This window comes from Etheostoma spectabile, chromosome 15, assembly GCF_008692095.1.
Source record: "Etheostoma spectabile isolate EspeVRDwgs_2016 chromosome 15, UIUC_Espe_1.0, whole genome shotgun sequence".
Lineage (NCBI taxonomy): Eukaryota > Metazoa > Chordata > Actinopteri > Perciformes > Percidae > Etheostoma > Etheostoma spectabile.
This window is the reverse complement of record NC_045747.1, coordinates 13,173,095-13,192,501: the sequence shown is the minus strand read 5'-3', so window position 1 is coordinate 13,192,501 and position 19,407 is coordinate 13,173,095. Positions and strand designations below refer to the sequence as shown.

Here is a 19,407-nt window from a genome sequence, read left to right as displayed (position 1 = left end):
AGGCTTCTTACATAAATCTTAATTATCCTAATCTTAATTATTTTTAATCGGAAAGATTTTAATTAAAAAATAAAAATAAAATAAAAAATAATAATGACAATAAAAATGACAATAATAACAATTCATTTTATTTGGAGGTGCCTTTCAAAACATCTGAAGACATCTTACATTACAATGTCATTGCCTCTTCTCTGTACTTCATTGAATAAAAGAAGTTTGAGACTGCAGACCAACAATTGTGTCCTTTTACGAACTAGAGTGTGGACACCTAAACCGAGCCCGACAGGACCAGACAGGTCCCCCAGTGGCTAGAAATGGCGATAGGTGTAAACCGAGCCTTGGGCATCCTGCTCTACCTTTGAGAAAACGAAAGCTCAGATAGGCCGATCTGGAATCTTGCTCCTTACGAGGGGCAAGACTACCCCCCCTTTCTCTGCTTCTGCCCAGAGAATTTGGCCCACCTACGAGAAAGAGACATCATGGCTTTCAAGTGGCAGTTGCTCAAGGCCCCACCCCCAGCCTCCATGTTGCCCCCCTCCTCCACTCTCCTCCTCAAAAGCTACAAACACAGAAATTGCACATTCTAAGAAAAGCTCACCGTGGGACTGGCTCTATTGGCTGTAATACTGCACCAAGGCTGAGTTTTGGGAAAGAGAATTCAGATATGGTATTAGGGGACCACTAAGGTCTGTATAAAAGCAACAAAAGAGCACCATGTCATAGGACTTTTAAAACGATAAAAACTTATTAAATTATACTGTTGCCAACAACTACCTTAATTATTTATGATGTTAAGATAACCTCATGTGGAATGTGAATGTATTTACATTTTTTTATTCATGTGCTATTTTGGTTTTGCATGCATGTTTTGGCCATAGTCACAGTGGTATAGTAGCTGCTTTATCTTGATATCCTAAAGATGTATTTTGTTAGCTTGGGAAACCCTGACAAACTTCCAGCAAATTTGAGATTTGCTCTGCAAGTCACACTGGCCGAGAGCCCATTTAAGCCCATTTCCAATTATTCCAAATTGAGGCACCAATTACAACCATTGAGGTGGGCTTTACACAATGACGATAGTTCTGCAACAGCAAGCAGCTTTTTGTTTACATTCAACATGATGGCTACCGAATTGCAGCAACCCGTTGATGCCACTTTCGCAGCTACGTCACCCGGATCGTTGGTCTGATTGGTTGAAGGACTATCCAGAGGCATTTGTGGAGTTGGTGATGCCCCTTTGGAAATGAGCTGTGAATTAACCGTCTCCCACCCACTCTCAGTTACATCTGAGAAGGGTCTGGTGTCAACCAGGCTAGTATATTGTGATAATTCCCCACTGTGAGGCAGAAAAGCAACTTCACAAAAAGAGATCTTGTTATTGATATTTTTCTTTACCAGCCACTTGTTAACTCTGGCTGTCTCCTGTTGTGATGCTGGGAAGTTGTGTAAGTTTGGCTTGTCTATGGTTGTTAGAAACACTTATTTATTATTTAACACATTTATTTGAAGTTTTTACAAGGGAGAAATTGAGAGCAATGAAACTAAATTATAAAGTCTGTGTGAGGATGGCACTTTAGGTATTAAAGAAATTTAAGTTTGGGAAATATGTTTGTTTACTTTCTTACTGAGAGATTTAATATGAGAAGATTAATGCAACTTTCATTACAGTAAATATTCAGCTACTGTACGACCAGCAGCCAGTTAGCTTGGCTTAGCATAAAGACTAGAAACAGAGAGACAACTATCATACCTATCTGTCCAAAAATTAAAAACTGAAGTGTAAAAACAACACATTGGGGTTTTACGAAGGGGTGCCAGACTACTTCCTGGCCATACAGTCACTTTCTGGAGTCTTGTTATTGCCTTAAGGTTGCCTGGGAACCAGCTAATGAAGCACATTTTCAAAAATGTGAAACCTTTTCTTTAATTCTGAGGATTTTGGCACTAACCATTCACTACTAGGCTGTTTGCTGGCTGAATGCAATGAGGAGTTTGGCATCATGGGTAATAACAAGAACCATTTAAGCTTTTGATGTTGATGAATGTTAGTACATCAAAACTAAAATTGTTCCTGGTAACAGTAAATTTTACAGTGCCATAATGTCATATTGTAAAATTGTTCCCCTGCATGTTATCACATTGATGATAGGTTGTTCACTCTGCAATAGGAAACAATGAGCACATTCTTAAATGTGTACTTCTGATCTAGCCAAAAATGTGTTTTCCTCACCTCATCTCTATTGGTTGTTTATCACGTTATATGTGCCTGGCCACTGCAGTTGTTGAAACTTTATTTAAAGTAGATGCAAAGCACACAATTGCCCAAATATTTGTCTTTCTAACATCTAATTAGTAACATTAATGATGTCACTTTGTATAATTGTGGGAGACAAATACCACGAGTTTTTCTAATGGTGAACAGCAGAAAAGCCAACGTACTGAATAAAGGGATTATAAGGGAAATACTGTGGTTACTTGTGTTTTCCAAATTGTGTTGTGATCCATAGCCTTCAAAATATTGAATGTCTCTATGCAGTTTGTCAGAATTGTCTGATAGTTGCTTCATTGACTGGGTATCAACTGATCTGTAGATCAGCTCTCTTCTACCTTTTAGGGCCAATTTTTATGTGAACACATACTTATACCTACACGACAGAATAGGTGGATTGTCAACGACTCCTAAAACGACACAAATTACCGTTCTATTTACTGCCACACAGTGGCTGTTGTAAAAATGTAAGCGTAACACGTGACCCCAGTGGACATTTTAATCATGTTAGTTTTCTATTTAACCTAACTGGCGCAGTTTTAATCAAGTAGATAACGTTGTGAAACGGAACTAGTTAAGTTTAGGCAAAAAAATACTTAATTTGACTTAGTAAAACATCAAGAATTGGTTTAAAATGAGTCACATGAAACTACTAAAATGAGGACGTAAGATGACGTCATGAATGTCATTGTGTTACGGACTTTAAAAAAAACTTACATAATTTCAAAATGTAATGGTTGACTTATGGTTTTATACAGGACATGAACCCCAGACTTCTGAATAAAAGTCCACCACCCCAGCTTGTTTCCTCATGCGCAATTTGGCACTGTTATTCTCTGACACTTTACTTCCTTGTTTTCTTTTGTAAAAAATTTAATTATGGGTCGTTATGATCTGCTTCCACAATCAGCCTATACAGCCGTTTATAATTCGCCTCTGTGCTGTCACTACTATATTAATAATAATAATAATAATAATAATAATAATAATATAGTAACAGTCAAATCCTTATCTGAAGTGGTCTGGCACTTTTAGCATTTGTTAGAACTGCCTAGATTCATCCTTTTGCATCACACATGTACACATTGCCAGTTTACACAAGATAATCTTCATCTCTATTAAGGGTGCCATCAACACAGTAGTAGTTTATTTTTTTGTGAATTAAGGGCATATGTTGCCCTGTAGCCAAAATGTATGGTTTTTAACATAAATACCACCACTGTTTTCTTTGAAGTATTTGCACAGGAAGCAGTATGCCCAAACTTCGATCTGCACACTCTGACCCAGTGAACGCCTTGCCCACACTCTGCAGCACTAACACTGGCTCCCGGTCCTGTATGGCATTTATAACAAGATTTTCCAGGTTGTCTTCAAAATCCCTCCATTATCTTGTGCTTCCTTGATTCACTGACCTCATCCAACCCCACACACATCACTCGTCCCACACTCTCCTCCTCCCTGTCCTTCCTGATAAACTCTGCTCTGGTTTGGTCACAGGGCTTTTAAGGTTGTGGACTTCAAGCCTTTGAATCTCGCTCCAAGACCTGCAGGGCCACAACCTTACTTACTTAATTTAAACCCCTGTTTTAAAGCTTGCATTCCATCATCTTTTGAAGCTTTATGAAGCAAAGGGACGTGCTTGAGTCTGTTCACTTCGCCTTACTACACATTCAAGACTTTCGTTGCAGAGACAGCTACTAACTATGTTTTTAATGTTTTTGTCAGGCATGTCCATGTCAAGTAACACATTTTTCATCTTAATTCTTTCTCCATTAAACTGGTTTTATGTCTACAGAGTTTGCGTTTTAGTAATTTTAATTTTGCTCCTAAGAAATTACACTTAGAAAGAATAATGGGAGTTTACACAAAAGCACAAATGCATTAAAGAAGCGTCACCCATTTTGCGATTCTTTGATTCTGAAAGGAACCAGAGAATTTTATTTTTGACCTGAAAACTATACATCCCTATTCTTAACAACATGCTGCTTTGGGATTAGAGGCTGCCTGAGGCATTTCTAAGCAAAAGTCTTTAATTAAAAAAGCTGTTTTTCTACTAATGATTGTAGTCAGTGGCAGTCAAAAGAACAGCTGTTTAGTAACCACACCAGACCCTATGGAAATATTCAATGAGAACTACAGTACAAGTACAAATATTGCACATTCACAACACAGAAGGGCAAAGATTTGTTGAAAACAGAAAGGATGTCAAATCCTTTTATCTTACGTGACACTACATAACATGAGATAATGTTTCTTTTGTTGAAACGTTTTAATGTTTTCATCACATACATCCATGGTGTTCCTTTGTCGAGTCTTTATGTCAGTGATCATTTGGTAAATAAAAATATCTTCTAATAGTTAATGCAAAACTGACCCTTTGTAAATATCTGCTTTAACTTTCTTCATAATGTAAATCATCCTTTTTTAAATATCTAGTGTTTGAATGATGGTGCACTTTTACAAATGTCATCGTGTTGTTGAAGCTAAAAACAAATAATATTAGGATTCTACCATTAGGTGTGGCATAGAAGCTTTTGTTTTGTGAAATGATAATATTGTTTCTAATGAGGCAGCACAGATGGTGTCACAGAGCTTGAATATTTTATGCTCAGTCAATGTCTATCAACTCGGCCAGAGTTTCAGAAAGCGGATGAGGTCAGGCTGGGCTTTCCCAATGAAGAACAAAGACAATTGTAATGCAAGCAAATGAAACACTCCCACACATCGCTCTTAACTGAATCCCAATATTCAGTCTACATATACATACATTGACATGAAGGAAATCACTCAGGTGTTCTGGCCAATCTGACAGAATCCCCTTTTGTAGCAGTTACATAATCTAGAACACAGCACAGAGGTCGGGTACAGTGACTTGTGTATTGAAAAGAATGAAGGCCAGCTTTTTCTAATAAATGGGTGTCTGTATAGCTGTAAAATGTGTTGGAAATGAGAACCATTTAGTGGAAGGTTGCATGCGAGCAGGAAGAAGAAGACAAGAAGGCCTTCAAGAGAATGTTGCACATTTTTTTGATATTTATTTTAACAACTCACACTGGACAGTTAAAAAAAAATGTATCTAGTTCTACCCAAGATATCATCTATTTTATTCCACACATTCTTTTTTCTTGTCAAAACCTGGTGCCATATTACCCCCAATGTAGTCTATATCCACAACGTTCCACTTCCGGGATTGCTGCGTTGCTGTCATAGAACGGTCTATGGTTGCTGTATATTCTGCCAGATTTCACTCTTTTCGGCTGGATGTCCATTACCTTCCGTTTTGTTTGTGTTGGAATTTTAAACTACGGTGAATTTATAAGGACTATGGCTTACTACTCCTAAGATCTCTACAGGATCCAGACAGCTAGCCAGACCATCTGTCCAATCTGAGTTTTCTGTTGCACAACGACAACAACTTTTGAACACACACATGTTCCACCACAACACGCAACTTGACCGCCAATAGTTAGATCAGAGATTCTTTATTTTTATTTTGTTTTACACAAGTAGTGACAAAGACAGCCTGAATCGGCTAGCCTCAAGCAGAGATCATTTTTGCAGATTTCTCCCTCTGGAGGCCCCTGTATGCTTTATGCATTTTTTTTTCACATTCAACACCATTCAAATACAACTCATAAATTGCAGTACATTTAGTTGTCTGCACAGTCTTTGGGTTTTTGTCACAAATGCTACATATACTTAAACTAAAGTTAATCCATCTCTGAGCTCTGAGAACAAGGGTCAGAGGGCCATAAGTCCTCTGAGGGTTTGGTCCAACTGTAACTTTAAATTAGCGTGTACATCACTTGACAAAAGAACTCCATAAAATGGATATCAGTTGTGTCTTTTCCCCTGACCCCTACCTGGGTACCCTGCCAACAACTGTAATGTAACTTAAAAATGGAATTTGATGCTTTGATGGTGTTAAACCAATAATATCATTTAAAGTTTGGTACAAATTAGGTATTGACAGCACCAACAATCTAATGTTTTGTGTGTTTTTGGAACTCCATCAACATCCAAGCCTGTTCCAAATTTTGTAAATAATCCTGAATGTTCAGATAGAAAATACCATTAAGATGTCAGACAGTGTCTAACAAACTGTAATATTTTAGGTCTAGTCACAGTGACAAAGACTTTGCATCTAAAGCAACATACAATAGGTGAGATAGTAATATTTATTTATTTTTGCAATGATGGATCACCTTTCCTTGTAAACTGTAAGTACAAGTTGTTTTTATTGGATTGTGTTACACAGTGGGATAAACTGAGGACTGCAAACACAGACAGAGACTACATGTGTGCATTAAAGTCAATATATTGCTTTCTGTTAGTGTGAAACAATGCTGGTAATAAGCCAAAATACAATTCTACAGTTCCTTTCTCATAACTTTTAGGAATATTATTGGACTCTATTTTCAGCACATTGTCTTAGCGTAGTCATGCAATTCTTTAAACATCTGGGTATACAAAAGATCAATCATAGAGCATTATATCAGCCTGCCAAACCATAAACCATATAAATCACGTCCTTGCAATTGTAGACATATTGTATAATATATATTCTGAGCACTATTTCCTTGAAAATGTACATGCCAAAAATATTTTTGATTACAAATTATTTTGTCCCAAAGGACACAGTAACTAGCACAGCCTTGAAGATTAATCAATTAAGTCATATAGAAGTGTTGTTTTGCTCTAAAAAGTGAAAAGGACTGAGAGGCATTTAATTGCCAGTAAATTATTAATAAACAATGTATTCCAAAAATGTACCCATATGCCAAAATGTCTTTGAGAACTCTCACAGCCATGTTTTTAGCTTTTTGTGATATTGCTCAAAATCATGATGGCAGTGAAGCTGATGCACATATACACATGACTGTAAGAACTGATTATTTAACCAAATGAAAATAACATTCTTCTCACCTCTTCCAAACAAAAATGATGGAGCTCTTTATAAATGTATTTAATTAAAACGAGTAGCTGCTGTTATTATGTCATGGTGAAATCCTGTACCTCTGCCCACACACTGTACAGTTTACTGTTCATAAACACAACAGAAACACAGAGTATGTAGCCACATACATACCTTAGTGACATTTAGCTGTCTTGTTTTAGCTGAAGAGAGGTAATTTAGAATGTGCATGCCGCAAAGGAACAAAGCCCACATGTGTGGGTGCATTTCTCTTCAGCAACCCAATGTTTCTTTAGGCTTTCATTGATGGAATGGGTATCTTGACAACTTAATGTGCCTTCAGTAATTCTCTTAAATTGTCCTGTTGGAATACAGCCCAATACTGAAGCCCAGTAATGCCTGAACTACATTAAAACTGGGCTTTAACCCTTTGGCGCTGTTTCAGGTTATGCAATAGCTAATCATTCTGAGTGCTTAAGAAGATGCTTCCATACTTTAAAACATGATGGGGCCACACAACATCCACGGCTAGTTTACCAGCAATTCCTGCATTTCATACGGTTGTTAACCTATGGTGCCTCTGTGCATGTGAACTTTAAACATCCTATTTGTTTTAAAAAACAATAATTGTGTCAGAACATCTACATTCAACAGAAAAATAGTACTTTTATGTATGAAATCCTTGTTACAGGTCTCATTACCTCGTGGTAATATTTCACAGTCACTGAAAGCTATATTCAGATAAGTCAGACCATGTGGCAAGTAAACATTTCAAAGTGACAGCACACTGGCCAATTGACATTTCATACTGAAAACGTGTAGGAATAAAGTAATGAATCAGTTCAAAGAAAGGTGAATTTTGGTTTTAATTTAGACCATCTCAAGATCCTATCAGACTTTGAGGGACAGCAGCAGCGTGCAGAGTTAGACGGTTCAAAGTAATATCACTTCTGTATGGGCAGCAGGAAATCAAAGTGAGATGGTATTGTACTCCAATGTAGCCTTTTTATGCAATGCACTTTTGTGATTGCATACATATGATCACACTTTGAATTCTTTCCCCCTGACTAACAGTGAAGCACTGGTCTGCTCCAGACTAGCATGGCACCATACAGCACGTGCCCTGCAGTACATAGTTTATAATACAATATGTTTGACACTCACCTCATATACACAGGAATCTAATAGGCATAGGATAATTAATGATTTTTAATCATCAGAGCATAATATAAATACGATAATCCAGCAGAACAAAACCTACTTAGACTAAATATGCTTCTACTTCATCACACACACTACTTAGTAGCCAACAGCAATTTCAAACATTCCCCTTCTTTCTTTATCACATCCTTTTAGGAAATTCTTCTCTGCATCAACCAAACTCTTGAATCCAGTCAGAAAAGTCGACTGAGTCCAGATATCTGGTGGGTACATTCTCAGGTATGGGCTGTTAACAGTGTTATTTGCAAGCACACAGAGTTTCGAGGCAGAGAGGGCAAACAATTTGTGAACTGAGTTGGTTCATATTTTGCTTTGAAAGTTGTTGGATGGGACTTTTTTATACACATGCTGTATATCAGCCAGTTTGTTCAACCCACCGGGTTGCCTTTCTGAAGAAAAAAGCTGAACTGCGTGTGTGTTGAAGCCTTTGCTTTTGCTTACCAGAGCTAAACTACGGGGGTTGTGATGCTCACTTCAGGTGTCTGCAGAAGTCAGAAAGTAATTTGTTAACGCATTTACTTCAGCAAAGACATGATTCCTGAATTTAAAAACTTCAGAAAATCATCATCCTATTTCTGGTAATTGGGATTTTTGTTGCCATTTCTCTATTTGCCTACTCTAATTTGGCTGCTCTTAGTCTTGAAAGCTACAGGAGTATATTTTAATAGAAATACTGGAATTGATAATATTTCCTTTCCAATTTAAAATAAAACTGACAAAGTGTAATGGGACTGGTTGGACTACTGGCAAAATGAGAAGTTTCCAACAGTAGTAGTGTAAAAGAGACTAAATCAAAGCTCAAACACAAATTTGTTGCATTGTTGCATTATTGTATTTTTACTACAATTTTAGAGGAGTTCATGTGTTCATCAACTTCAAATCGGTGAGTTGACGATCTGAAAGGTTATGACATGGATATTATTTGAAAATTTAATTTCAAATTAGGTTTCAACTGTTGGAAGGTCATTTTACTGATGTAAATGTGTGGTTAACTATTCTTTATGGGTTTTTCTTGACTCTTTTTACAGTGAAACACTTAGGAGCTCCGTCTTTTATGAGATGGTTTCTGTTTTTAGTAACATGAAGACATGGTTAAACTGATAATTCACATCTTTTGCCACTGTTTAGTTTCTTTAGGAAAGAACTATACATTTAGACTAATTTCACCATTTTGTTACTGCCAACATTGATCTGATTTGTCTTGAGACTTCACTGTCTGACATTATCTGACATTGAATACAGCACAGAGAAATGGGACTTGAGCTTGGAGGTCAGATGGATGACAACTTCGCAGACTTTGCCCACGCAAGTCTGATCTCTTGAAACATAAAGTCCTTTTTAAGTCTAACACCATAGCAACATACATAAAGAGTCCTTTTTAAGTCTAACACCATAGCAACACTTCTGCTTCTACTTACCTGCTCTACCCACACATTACTCAGCCCCTCTATAATCCAAAACAGTAATCCTTCCTGTGATGTTAGTGTAATATGAAAACACTCCATGATGCTATAAAATTGTCAAATAGCTAATGTGAAAAAGTTCCAGCTCCTGGTAGTGATTGTTCTATTCAAGGTTTAACTTAAATTTGATCTGCAACCCTTGATTTGACATGCTAGGACCTGACTTGTGTTCTCTCGTGATAACAAATGAACCTACAGATGCAAACAGGTTTTTTTAAATTGTAAACATGTCAAGAGATTATCAAGAGACAATTGATGAAAATTGAGAAAAAATAAGTTTCCTCTTGTGTCACTAATTGCTAATGACAAAAAACTGTTGGCTAAACTGTTAAACTGTTTATTCATGTGAGACTTCAAGTTACCCAATGAAACATATTTTGTCAGCAAGTGTTGAAAAACACTGGATGCAAAATGAGTAAATTAAATAAGAATAAGAATATTGGCAATAAGCCCGCTTGTTGATCTTCCTCAAGGCTATGCTAACTCTTGTGGTTTGACATGGATTATTCATGGAACCATGGTTCCATCATTAGAAATCTCTAATTAATTGTTGGAGAGCTCCAGGGCATGAACTCCCTTTTAGCTGGATCGAAGTTAACATTTTCTACTCTCTCCTGGGGATGAAGCGTTACAAAAATGAGTTACATAAATTGTTGCCATTTGCCATTGGGGATTGTAAAGCCATTTTGTTGTATTCAGAAGGAAATTTTAACATGTAATATTCCCTAAAAAATGCACTTTAACAGTAATGCTAAAGTGCACTAGTTTTATTGTGATGGGAGTTTTCAACCCTTATCAAACAACATTGATTGTGACAATTATACAAAATCTTGATTCATATTCAACTGCAACTTTAATATTAATATTAATTGTTCCTACAGCATCTGCATGTGGCAACTAGGCTACAGTTTAGTTAATATGTGTTTAAGGAGGGTAAAAAAAAGTAAAAAAGGCCAACATTAATAGCTAGTCTGTAATAGAGTGCTGGGTGGGCAGCATTTTTCTTTCTGAGCCCAGCCCGCGTCCAACAGAGCAGTAACTGAACCCGACCGGAGCCCTACACAGTTCAAATTTAATTTTTTCTCATACTAATGACACATGTAGCTAGCCTAACGTTTTTTTATATGGAAAGCCAGCTTTTATTTGGCAACTGTAGGAAGGCATTCGGAAATGTCAACAAATGAGCGCATTAGCGCACACGGGGCCACAAGCGCATGTTAATAAGCTATCTAAATTAAGATAGCTTCTTAACATTATCATTTAATTCAAAACGTTCAATGTGTTAACCTTTCCTTATGCTTCCTTTTTTTGACCATGGTCAGAAAACCAGGAGAGACTCGTTTTGTCCAGGGCAGACATTATAAAATGAATGTTACGGTTAAAAAACGGTTAAAAACGGTTAAAATTAGGTTTTGGTGAGCAAATGAATGAAAACTCTCTCTTCTGCCCACTTTCCTCACACACACACACACACACACACACACACACACACACACACACACACACACACCATCTTTCTTAAGGCCCATGACATGGTGCTCTTTTGTTGCTTTTATATAGACCTTAGTGGTCCCCTAATGCCATATCTGAAGTCTCTTTCCCAAAATTCAGCCTTGGTGCAGAATTACAGCCACTAGAGCTGGTCCCACAATGATTTTTCCTTAGTATGTGCCATTTCTGGGTCTGTAGCTTTTGAGAAGGAGGGGGGGGGGGAGGAAAGGTGGAGGTTAGGGGTGTGGCCTTGACCAACTGCAACTTTGCTCTTTTGAAAGCCATGATGTCTGTCTCTCATGGGTGTGCCAAATTCTCTGGGCGGTAAGCAGAAAAAGAGGAGGTAACCTTACGTGGTCATAAGGTGCAAGATTCCAGATCGGTCTATACTTTTTCCCAAAGGCAGAGCAGGATACCCAGGGCTCGGTTTACACCTGTCGCCATTTCTAGCCACTGGGGGACCATGGACAGGCTGGAAGAACTCATGTTAACATTAAAAAAAACTCATAAAGTGACATTTTCATGCCATGGGAACTTAAAAGGAGCCACAACAACATTTTACAACAAATGCCTCATCACGCTGATATGCCTGACCCGAACCCAAACATCATTTCTATATATCTGTCTGAACCCGGCCCGGCCTGTCTGGTCCTGCTGGGTCCCGTTGGGCTCGGTTCAGGTGTCCACACTCTAGTCTAGTCTTGTAATGTAAGGTGACTTCATGTGTTTTGAAAGGCACCTCCAAATAAAATAAATTGTTATTATTATTATTATTATTAATATTATTATTATTATTATAAATAATAATAATAATAATAATAATACATTTCAATGTATTATTATTATTGTTATTTAAAAAAAAAAGCCATTTAAAACTTTTCTATTGAAAATAACTAAGATTAGGATAATTAAGATTTATGTAAGAAGCCTTAAATTATATGAATTTTTTACTTTTACTTACATTACTGCAATTAGGGTAATGTAACACCCTAATTGTAATAGGGTAAGGCAATTAAAATGTGATACAGATTTGTAAAACAAATTACACATGAAGGTGTAACCCCACCATCCTCCAACTCCCACACTATGTCATCCAATGTGCAGCTCCCAGGAGACTGGGGTAAAGTTTTTAACTTTTTCACAATGCAGATCCAAAGCTTCATCAGGATTGTTTCATCGGTCTGACTGGCTAAAATAAGCTCTTTTTGCACAGCGCAGATGTTGCAGTAACCTGTCAAAATGTCTGCTTTGTTGTTGCTCTTTTATGTTTTTGGCTCATTGTACTACCTAACTTCACAGATCTGAGTACCAGCAACAGGTAACTGTTCATACGCCTGAAGTAAAGAACATAAAAATATCGTCTGTCATGTAATTTCCTACAAAAGGACTGAAATTCACTCATTTGGCCCAACCCAACTGCTAGTGTCAGGCCGAACGTTTGTGAACCAAATGTAATGAGTCAGTACCTCTTATGAAGAAATGTCTGGTCCTCCAAATGGATAAAGGGATAACATCTTATGACACTCCACTCAATCTCTAGTCTTTTGATATCAAATACTGACCTCATTGAAAGATTCCTTTTTAAAGTTTAGCTTGAAATTGTGTCAGTTATAATCTGCATCAATGGTAAAAATGTAGTTTCAAAGAAGAAAGATGTATTGAAACTCAATGGCAACTGGAGGAATGTATTTCAGTTGGGGTTGTGCCAAAAATTGAGCAGACCTGCTGCTGTTACAAGCATATAACCTGTAACACTGAGACAATTGTGTGTCAATAGGCCTAATGAATGAACACAGACAGCTCATATTGTCCCAATCAATAACCACATAATGACTGACACATTTTTGTTACTGAACTGAACATAACTAAATATGCTTTTCTTTTGAATGTCTACTTGCAATATTTAATTAACTAAACATGGTCAATTTCATGGCAATTTCAATGTTGGATCTTTTTTTCAAATTATTATTTTAAAGAGTTACTGTACATATTAATCCAGGCTTGGTCTGTTCCTTTGATTTGGAAAAAGAGGCAAGGAAAGCAGGATAGTGCCCGAGCATCACAACAGGCAGCTAGCCATGATATTTTTGCAAACCATTTGTTTCAAAATGATCGATTGTATTTTTTACCTCTGTCACAGGTTTTCTGGCCAATTGTAACATCACGCTGATCTGGTCCAAGATGTTTAATAAGACGTTTATCTGATAGTGAGCTTCTCTCCGTGAGATTGGACAGTCAAGAACTCTCGATTCAGTTCATGTACACGCGTATGCTGTCACTCACCCATCCAAACACTACAGGCAAGATTTAGGCGGAGAGGATCTACCCTCCCCCCCCCCCAAGTCGTATCTCTTCATCACTTAGACGCAAGCTGCGTGTGCAATCTAATTATGAATATGTATGTGGTGCTGGACGTTCAGCTTGATTGCCCTAAATTTGCAAGACCAGGCTTTCCTCGCCTCGCTAGCTCGGTAGTTCAGCATCCAGCAACCTCCACAAAGGAAAGTATCTGCATTGCCGTCGTAGCTTTCAGTTGTTTTTTGGCAGAAAATGCATTGCAAGCTACTCATTGACCGCTCAAATTTGATCATGGAATGAAAACAATTTTTAAATACAATTAATTAATAAAGATTTGTAAATTTTGATGCATAGCAGGCAGGGCGGCGCCTTAGCACCCTCTATGTGCCAGCCACCACTATGAACTGAAACATTGAATCCACTTTACCATTGTCCATCCATTTGAATCTGGCTCAACTTTTGTCGCAACACAACGTTTTGGTGGATTACTGCTACTTTGTGATGCCGTATTTCTACCGTACCATTTTACTCATGTTTGTTGTGTGTTTTGGTGTCTGAGAAGTCTTTAAGACTGGACTTCCTATATCATATTTCTTGTCTAACCAGTACCTCAAACAACACTTTCACCAATCCAGACCTTTGCGTTGTTTTAAAGCAGGGTTGCTTTCCGCATGAACGCCTGCTTGCTGTTCTTCATTACTGCCCAGTGTCTTTTTGGTTTGTCAACCAGTTTGTGTTGGTGGCAAAACTATTATTATTATTATTATTATTAGAATACAATACTAATACTTAGCATTATCTCACTTTCCAACATTTTGTATGTAATGCTGTCCACTCTGATTAAACACTGACATACTGAGGTAAATATTCTCCATGTGGGGTTTAAAGTCCCCGTTGTGTGCAAAAATAGCCACATGGCAACAGCATGGATCGGATTGCTTTTTTGTCTCCTTCATGGCGTGAGGGCTATTGATTTAAATTGTTTTCCTTTTTAGATAATGGCGAGCAACCATTATTGCCTGAAGTGGAATCTTAACCATTCTCTGTATGCTTATTTCTCATACTGTGGCAGTATTCATTTGAATCATTTAATAACAAATATGCCTTTCAGTGGAAAGCAAATTAGAATGTGAGAAGGATACTACCAAGGGGCAGATAAGGATAGCCAAAGTCAAACACAATGTTTCTCTTCAGTGAGCACATTAAACTGTCATAATTTTGCTCTTTGTGCCTGACGAGCCCTGGACACTGGCTACACATGCAGAAACACAGCCTTGAACGTGTGAGGCTTTGTTGGGAGTCTTTTCAAAAGAGATTGTAAACCAAAACAAACACCACAGTGGCACACACCTCTCTGACCTCATCAGGCACTACCCTCTCACTCTTTACACCTCCATACACATACACACACATACAATGCTCTGATGCCTTTGTGAATGATGGCTCTGAATTGCTCTTGCCATGTTGTTGATTGAGAGGAGCCCTGGGGGAGAATTACAAACAAGACTAGGTTGAAACCCAGTATATGGCTTGACTGTGTATGTGTCATTGGTGTCTGTAATGTGAATTCCTGAATATTAAAAGTTAATCTGTAGTGGCCCCAGTATTTTTTTGTTGTGTAATGAGTATATGAATCTCATTGTATGACATGGTTATTCTATTTTTTAGACAAATAATTGAGGACTGCTCCTTTTCAGGCAAATACTTATTTATTTACATATTTTGTTTGCATGCTTTAATGTTAAAAAAACATGTACACAAATACCCCCCATGGCTGATTTACTTTACTCTATGTTGGAGCCTCTGTCTCTTTAAACCCCCCTCTAGAATCTCCAATCTCCGAAGTCTCTGCATCTGTGCCAGGCCCCCAGGAAGTGCACTTAGCCTCGAAGCCATTTTCTTCTAGTGGTCTCTCGCGGTATTGCAACATAAAATTCCCCTGCAGCCCTAAATGGACTCTTTCTACTCTTTTTGTTATGAATTTTTAATCCATGGAAATTTTGTATTTGAAAATTATCCCTCTAGCCGCAAAAGGCAATTGAAGAGACCCGCGACGTCACCACCTAGAAACTTGTTTGCCGCCATTTTGTGATCCGAGATCCAGTTATTAATAAACTTCCATGATCTGTGCTCTGCTGTCACTGTCTCTGTACTGTCCGGTGCAGCCGGAGACTGACTCCAGGTCTGCAACGAAGTATAGCGTGACTTTGTACCGTTATAAAAAGCAACACAAATGTGTTCCTACTGAAGTACAAAATTGTGGAGAATTTAACATTATCAGTTCATCTGAAATGTTCATTGCATTGAGTTACAGAAGCTAGTGGAATAGAGGCTAGCCTGGAAGAAATGCCAGGCCTGTCTATACAGAAAAAGAATAGCAAAATAAGGACAATACAAACATGTAGTACGTTCTGATCTGAGCCACTGAGAAGCTCCACTGGAGAAGGAATTTCAAAACACTCATACTTGTTTTTGTTTTGTTTTTTTGCTTTATAAAAACTGCATCTTTAATCTGCAGCAGAATTCTTCAGTGTACTAAATATTTTAAGTATAAATGTTCAATAAAATCATTATTAATGCTGTAGCCTTGATAAAGAGATGTAGTCCCCATTCACAGGCCACATGGTCAGAAACCTTAGGGATGAATGAGAGGGCATATTAATCTTTAGAGTTAGAAAATCTTGTAAATCATTTAAAACACTTTTTTTCATCAAGGATTTAAGCATTATTTTAAAGCAAAAACAAAAAATTCCATGCATAATTACTTATCTGGAAAGCAAAAAACAGCTTTGAGGTTTTTTCACTCACATTCATAAACGTCGCTTCAGCAGACAGTATAAACCCACAAATGCAAATATAGTCTAACCTTGATGTTACCACAAATACAAAAATTAAAGACGTGATAATAAAAAATGTCCTTCTAGTATTCCTAATTTCCCTGAAGAAGTAAAACAAAGAATTTGGGGAAATCACCCAGACTAGATTAATGTACTTGTAACACAGTCAAAGTTCTCGGCCTGTGGCAGACTGGGTAACGTAGTATTGTGGTACCAAAGACTAGTAATGTGATGGACAGGCAATTAGCCGCTGTTCTCCATTTTTCTCTGTGACCTTTTCTCAGGTGTGTTTAATGTATCTGTTTGCCTCCTGCTGTTCTCAATAATGCCAAGGCAGAATCACAGACCTGCCACTATACCTGCAGTCAGTCTTCACAAAAAGCCACCTAGTCATCAAACAAAGAGACCCAGATTGATGAATGAATTTAGGGTGGTCCGCCTACAAAGACATTGCCATGTCACTGTAAAATATTGTGCCCATTATGTCTCATGAAAAACAATACCCAAATGGGCATGTATTCATCAAACAACAAACACCAGCCAAATGTTAGATTACTACTGCTACTTTAATCTACCATGGTGGACAAAATGTAAAAGATGTAATAAAGGCTGGTATTTCAAAATGAGGATCTTCATTTCAAATTAACATAAATGTCACATATTGAAGAAGTAAGCCTATTTCGGTTCATTTTTCTTCAGCATTTCTTTTTCAGTCAAGTCCTGACACCATTCTCAGTGTGTGTTAGCATTCATCTCACTGGTGATAAATCATGCAAAATGACACACAACAGCAGCACTGAAACACCCACCGCAACTACAAAAATGGGACCCAAGCACTAAAAAGGAGGTCCGTGTTAAAATGAAGAATGCTTGTTGAGACTGCTTGTGGATTACATATTTAATTTCCCTTGCTCAGCCAAAAATATATTCACAACGTTTTCCACATATAAGAACGTTAAATGAGGTCCTGCATCGACCCACATGTTATGAACCTGCTGCAATGGCTCTCTATTGAGACCACATCGGTGATTAAAAGGTTTCTTTATCTGCTGACAAAACCCTCCTCAGTTGCTCTTCCATCATACACAAAGGTGGCAACAGACAACAGAGCTCCTTGGGACAAGCCTAACAGGCTGAGAAACTGAGTGCTGTAGTGGCTGATCTGAGCAGAAAAAAGGCCTTATTCTCACAGAAGCCACGAGTATTGTTTTGAGGTTTAACTCATGCTAGCTGAACCGTCAGGACTGCATTGCACCAAAGGTACAGCAGACTAACAAATGGGATCACTTCGTCACATGAAGTATTCACATGCGAATTGCCTCTTAACTTTAATGAATGAGTGAGAACTTTCAGCTCTCTAAAATATGCATAACATGTATTTTTGATCCAACATAAAATACCACCCCTTCTCCCGCCTGGGTGTGAGGCGTCTTACAAGCTATATTATATTGTATTATCTATTTAATTGACCTTCATAATTCTGTTTTTTTTTTTTTCGTTTACTGGGTTACTCGCAAAAATGCAACCTATGGCCTTTTTGTGAATGTACCCGAGTCAAAATTTCGTTTAAAAGCACAATTAGTGCCACTTTTAAGATTTGCCGTATTATCGTTTTTCGGTCAAATGGCCTTTTGAATGGAAGTGCTAAGGGCACTTCTATGAGAGCATCAAAATCACTTTTTTAAAACGCAAAGAAGGTTCGACATGTCATGACAACTTTGCTCAAAGTATCACCAGGGGCTCTACACAAGAACTTAGCATTGAGAACATTGTTTGTGCACACAGAGTTTACTGAAAAGAAAGATTTTGAACAAATCTAGCTGTTGTTTCCGCTTACAGCCATATTTACCTGTCAAAAATAATCAATCTCTGAAGGTGAATGAATGGACTCCATAGGAGGAAATGTCTTTCTTATATGAGGCTTGTTTTTCGACAACAAGGTCAATATTGTTTTTCACTAACATCAAAACAACAAATTATCCGTGCATTTATATGGAACTAAGCTTTAGGAGCTTTCCATCTTTACTCTCCTCCCTCGTCTTTTTTTGATTGGCGAGATGGACGGCAACGGAACTATCAACAGCTACAGTAAGTTGTTCAAAAACTGTCTTTTAAGTAAACTCTGCACACACAAACAATGTTCTCAATGCTGAATTCATGTGTAGAGCCCCTGGTGATTCTTGGAGCAAAGTTTCATGTTGTGTCGAACCTTCTTAGTGTTTTAAAAATAGTGATTTTGATGCTATCATAGAAGAGCCGCTAGCTCTCACATTCAAAAGGTCATTTGACCAAAATACAATAATTCGGTAAATCATAAAAGTGGCACTTCCGTCCGATATATGCTTTTAAACAAAAGTTTGACTTGGGTACATTCACAGAAAGCCTTTTGTTGAGAGTTACGCTTTAAGTGAATTAATCACAGTGAATTATCAATTTGAGTGTTAGAGGAGTAAAAGTAATTTTTTCGCCAACCTTCTTCCAACAGTCATGATGTTCCCCTCAACAATCCGCTCGTGCGCCAGAAAAGTGAAGAAAAGTTTGTTTGGTATATCCAGCAATCATGTAGCTAACGTTGGAAGCAAGAAAAGAGTCAAAGGCGGTAACACCCCCCCATCCCACATGTTGTAAAGCATGCATGTGGCGTCTGTGTGTGACATGCAGGTTACCTTCCCCCCAAACACGGACACACATACATACATACGTGATTCCTTTATTAAATAGATGCTCCACACATGTCTTAAAGCCACTGTCACCCAACCATCCTTTAAATATAATACTTAACCATTATGTTGTTAAAACAACATTTGTAGTGGATATTTTCTTCTTCTGACTTTGCCCCGCCCACACCCTCTTCCCGATGCAAGTTGGGGCGAGTCTGCAGCAGTGTACACATTCTCACAAGCAGAGTTTTTT

The 19,407-nt window shown here is 37.8% G+C and overlaps 1 long non-coding RNA gene across 1 annotated transcript in view; it reads left to right on the top strand.

Moving 5' to 3' along the window:
* The window catches only part of LOC116703402 (uncharacterized), a 9,547-nt gene extending 8,397 nt beyond the window's left edge, over positions 1-1,150 (top strand). Inside the window, exon 3 of the long non-coding RNA XR_004335424.1 lies at positions 1,036-1,150. This is a non-coding gene — a long non-coding RNA (uncharacterized LOC116703402). The remainder of the gene's footprint in view (positions 1-1,035) is intronic.
* Positions 1,151-19,407: the final 18,257 nt, after the last annotated feature.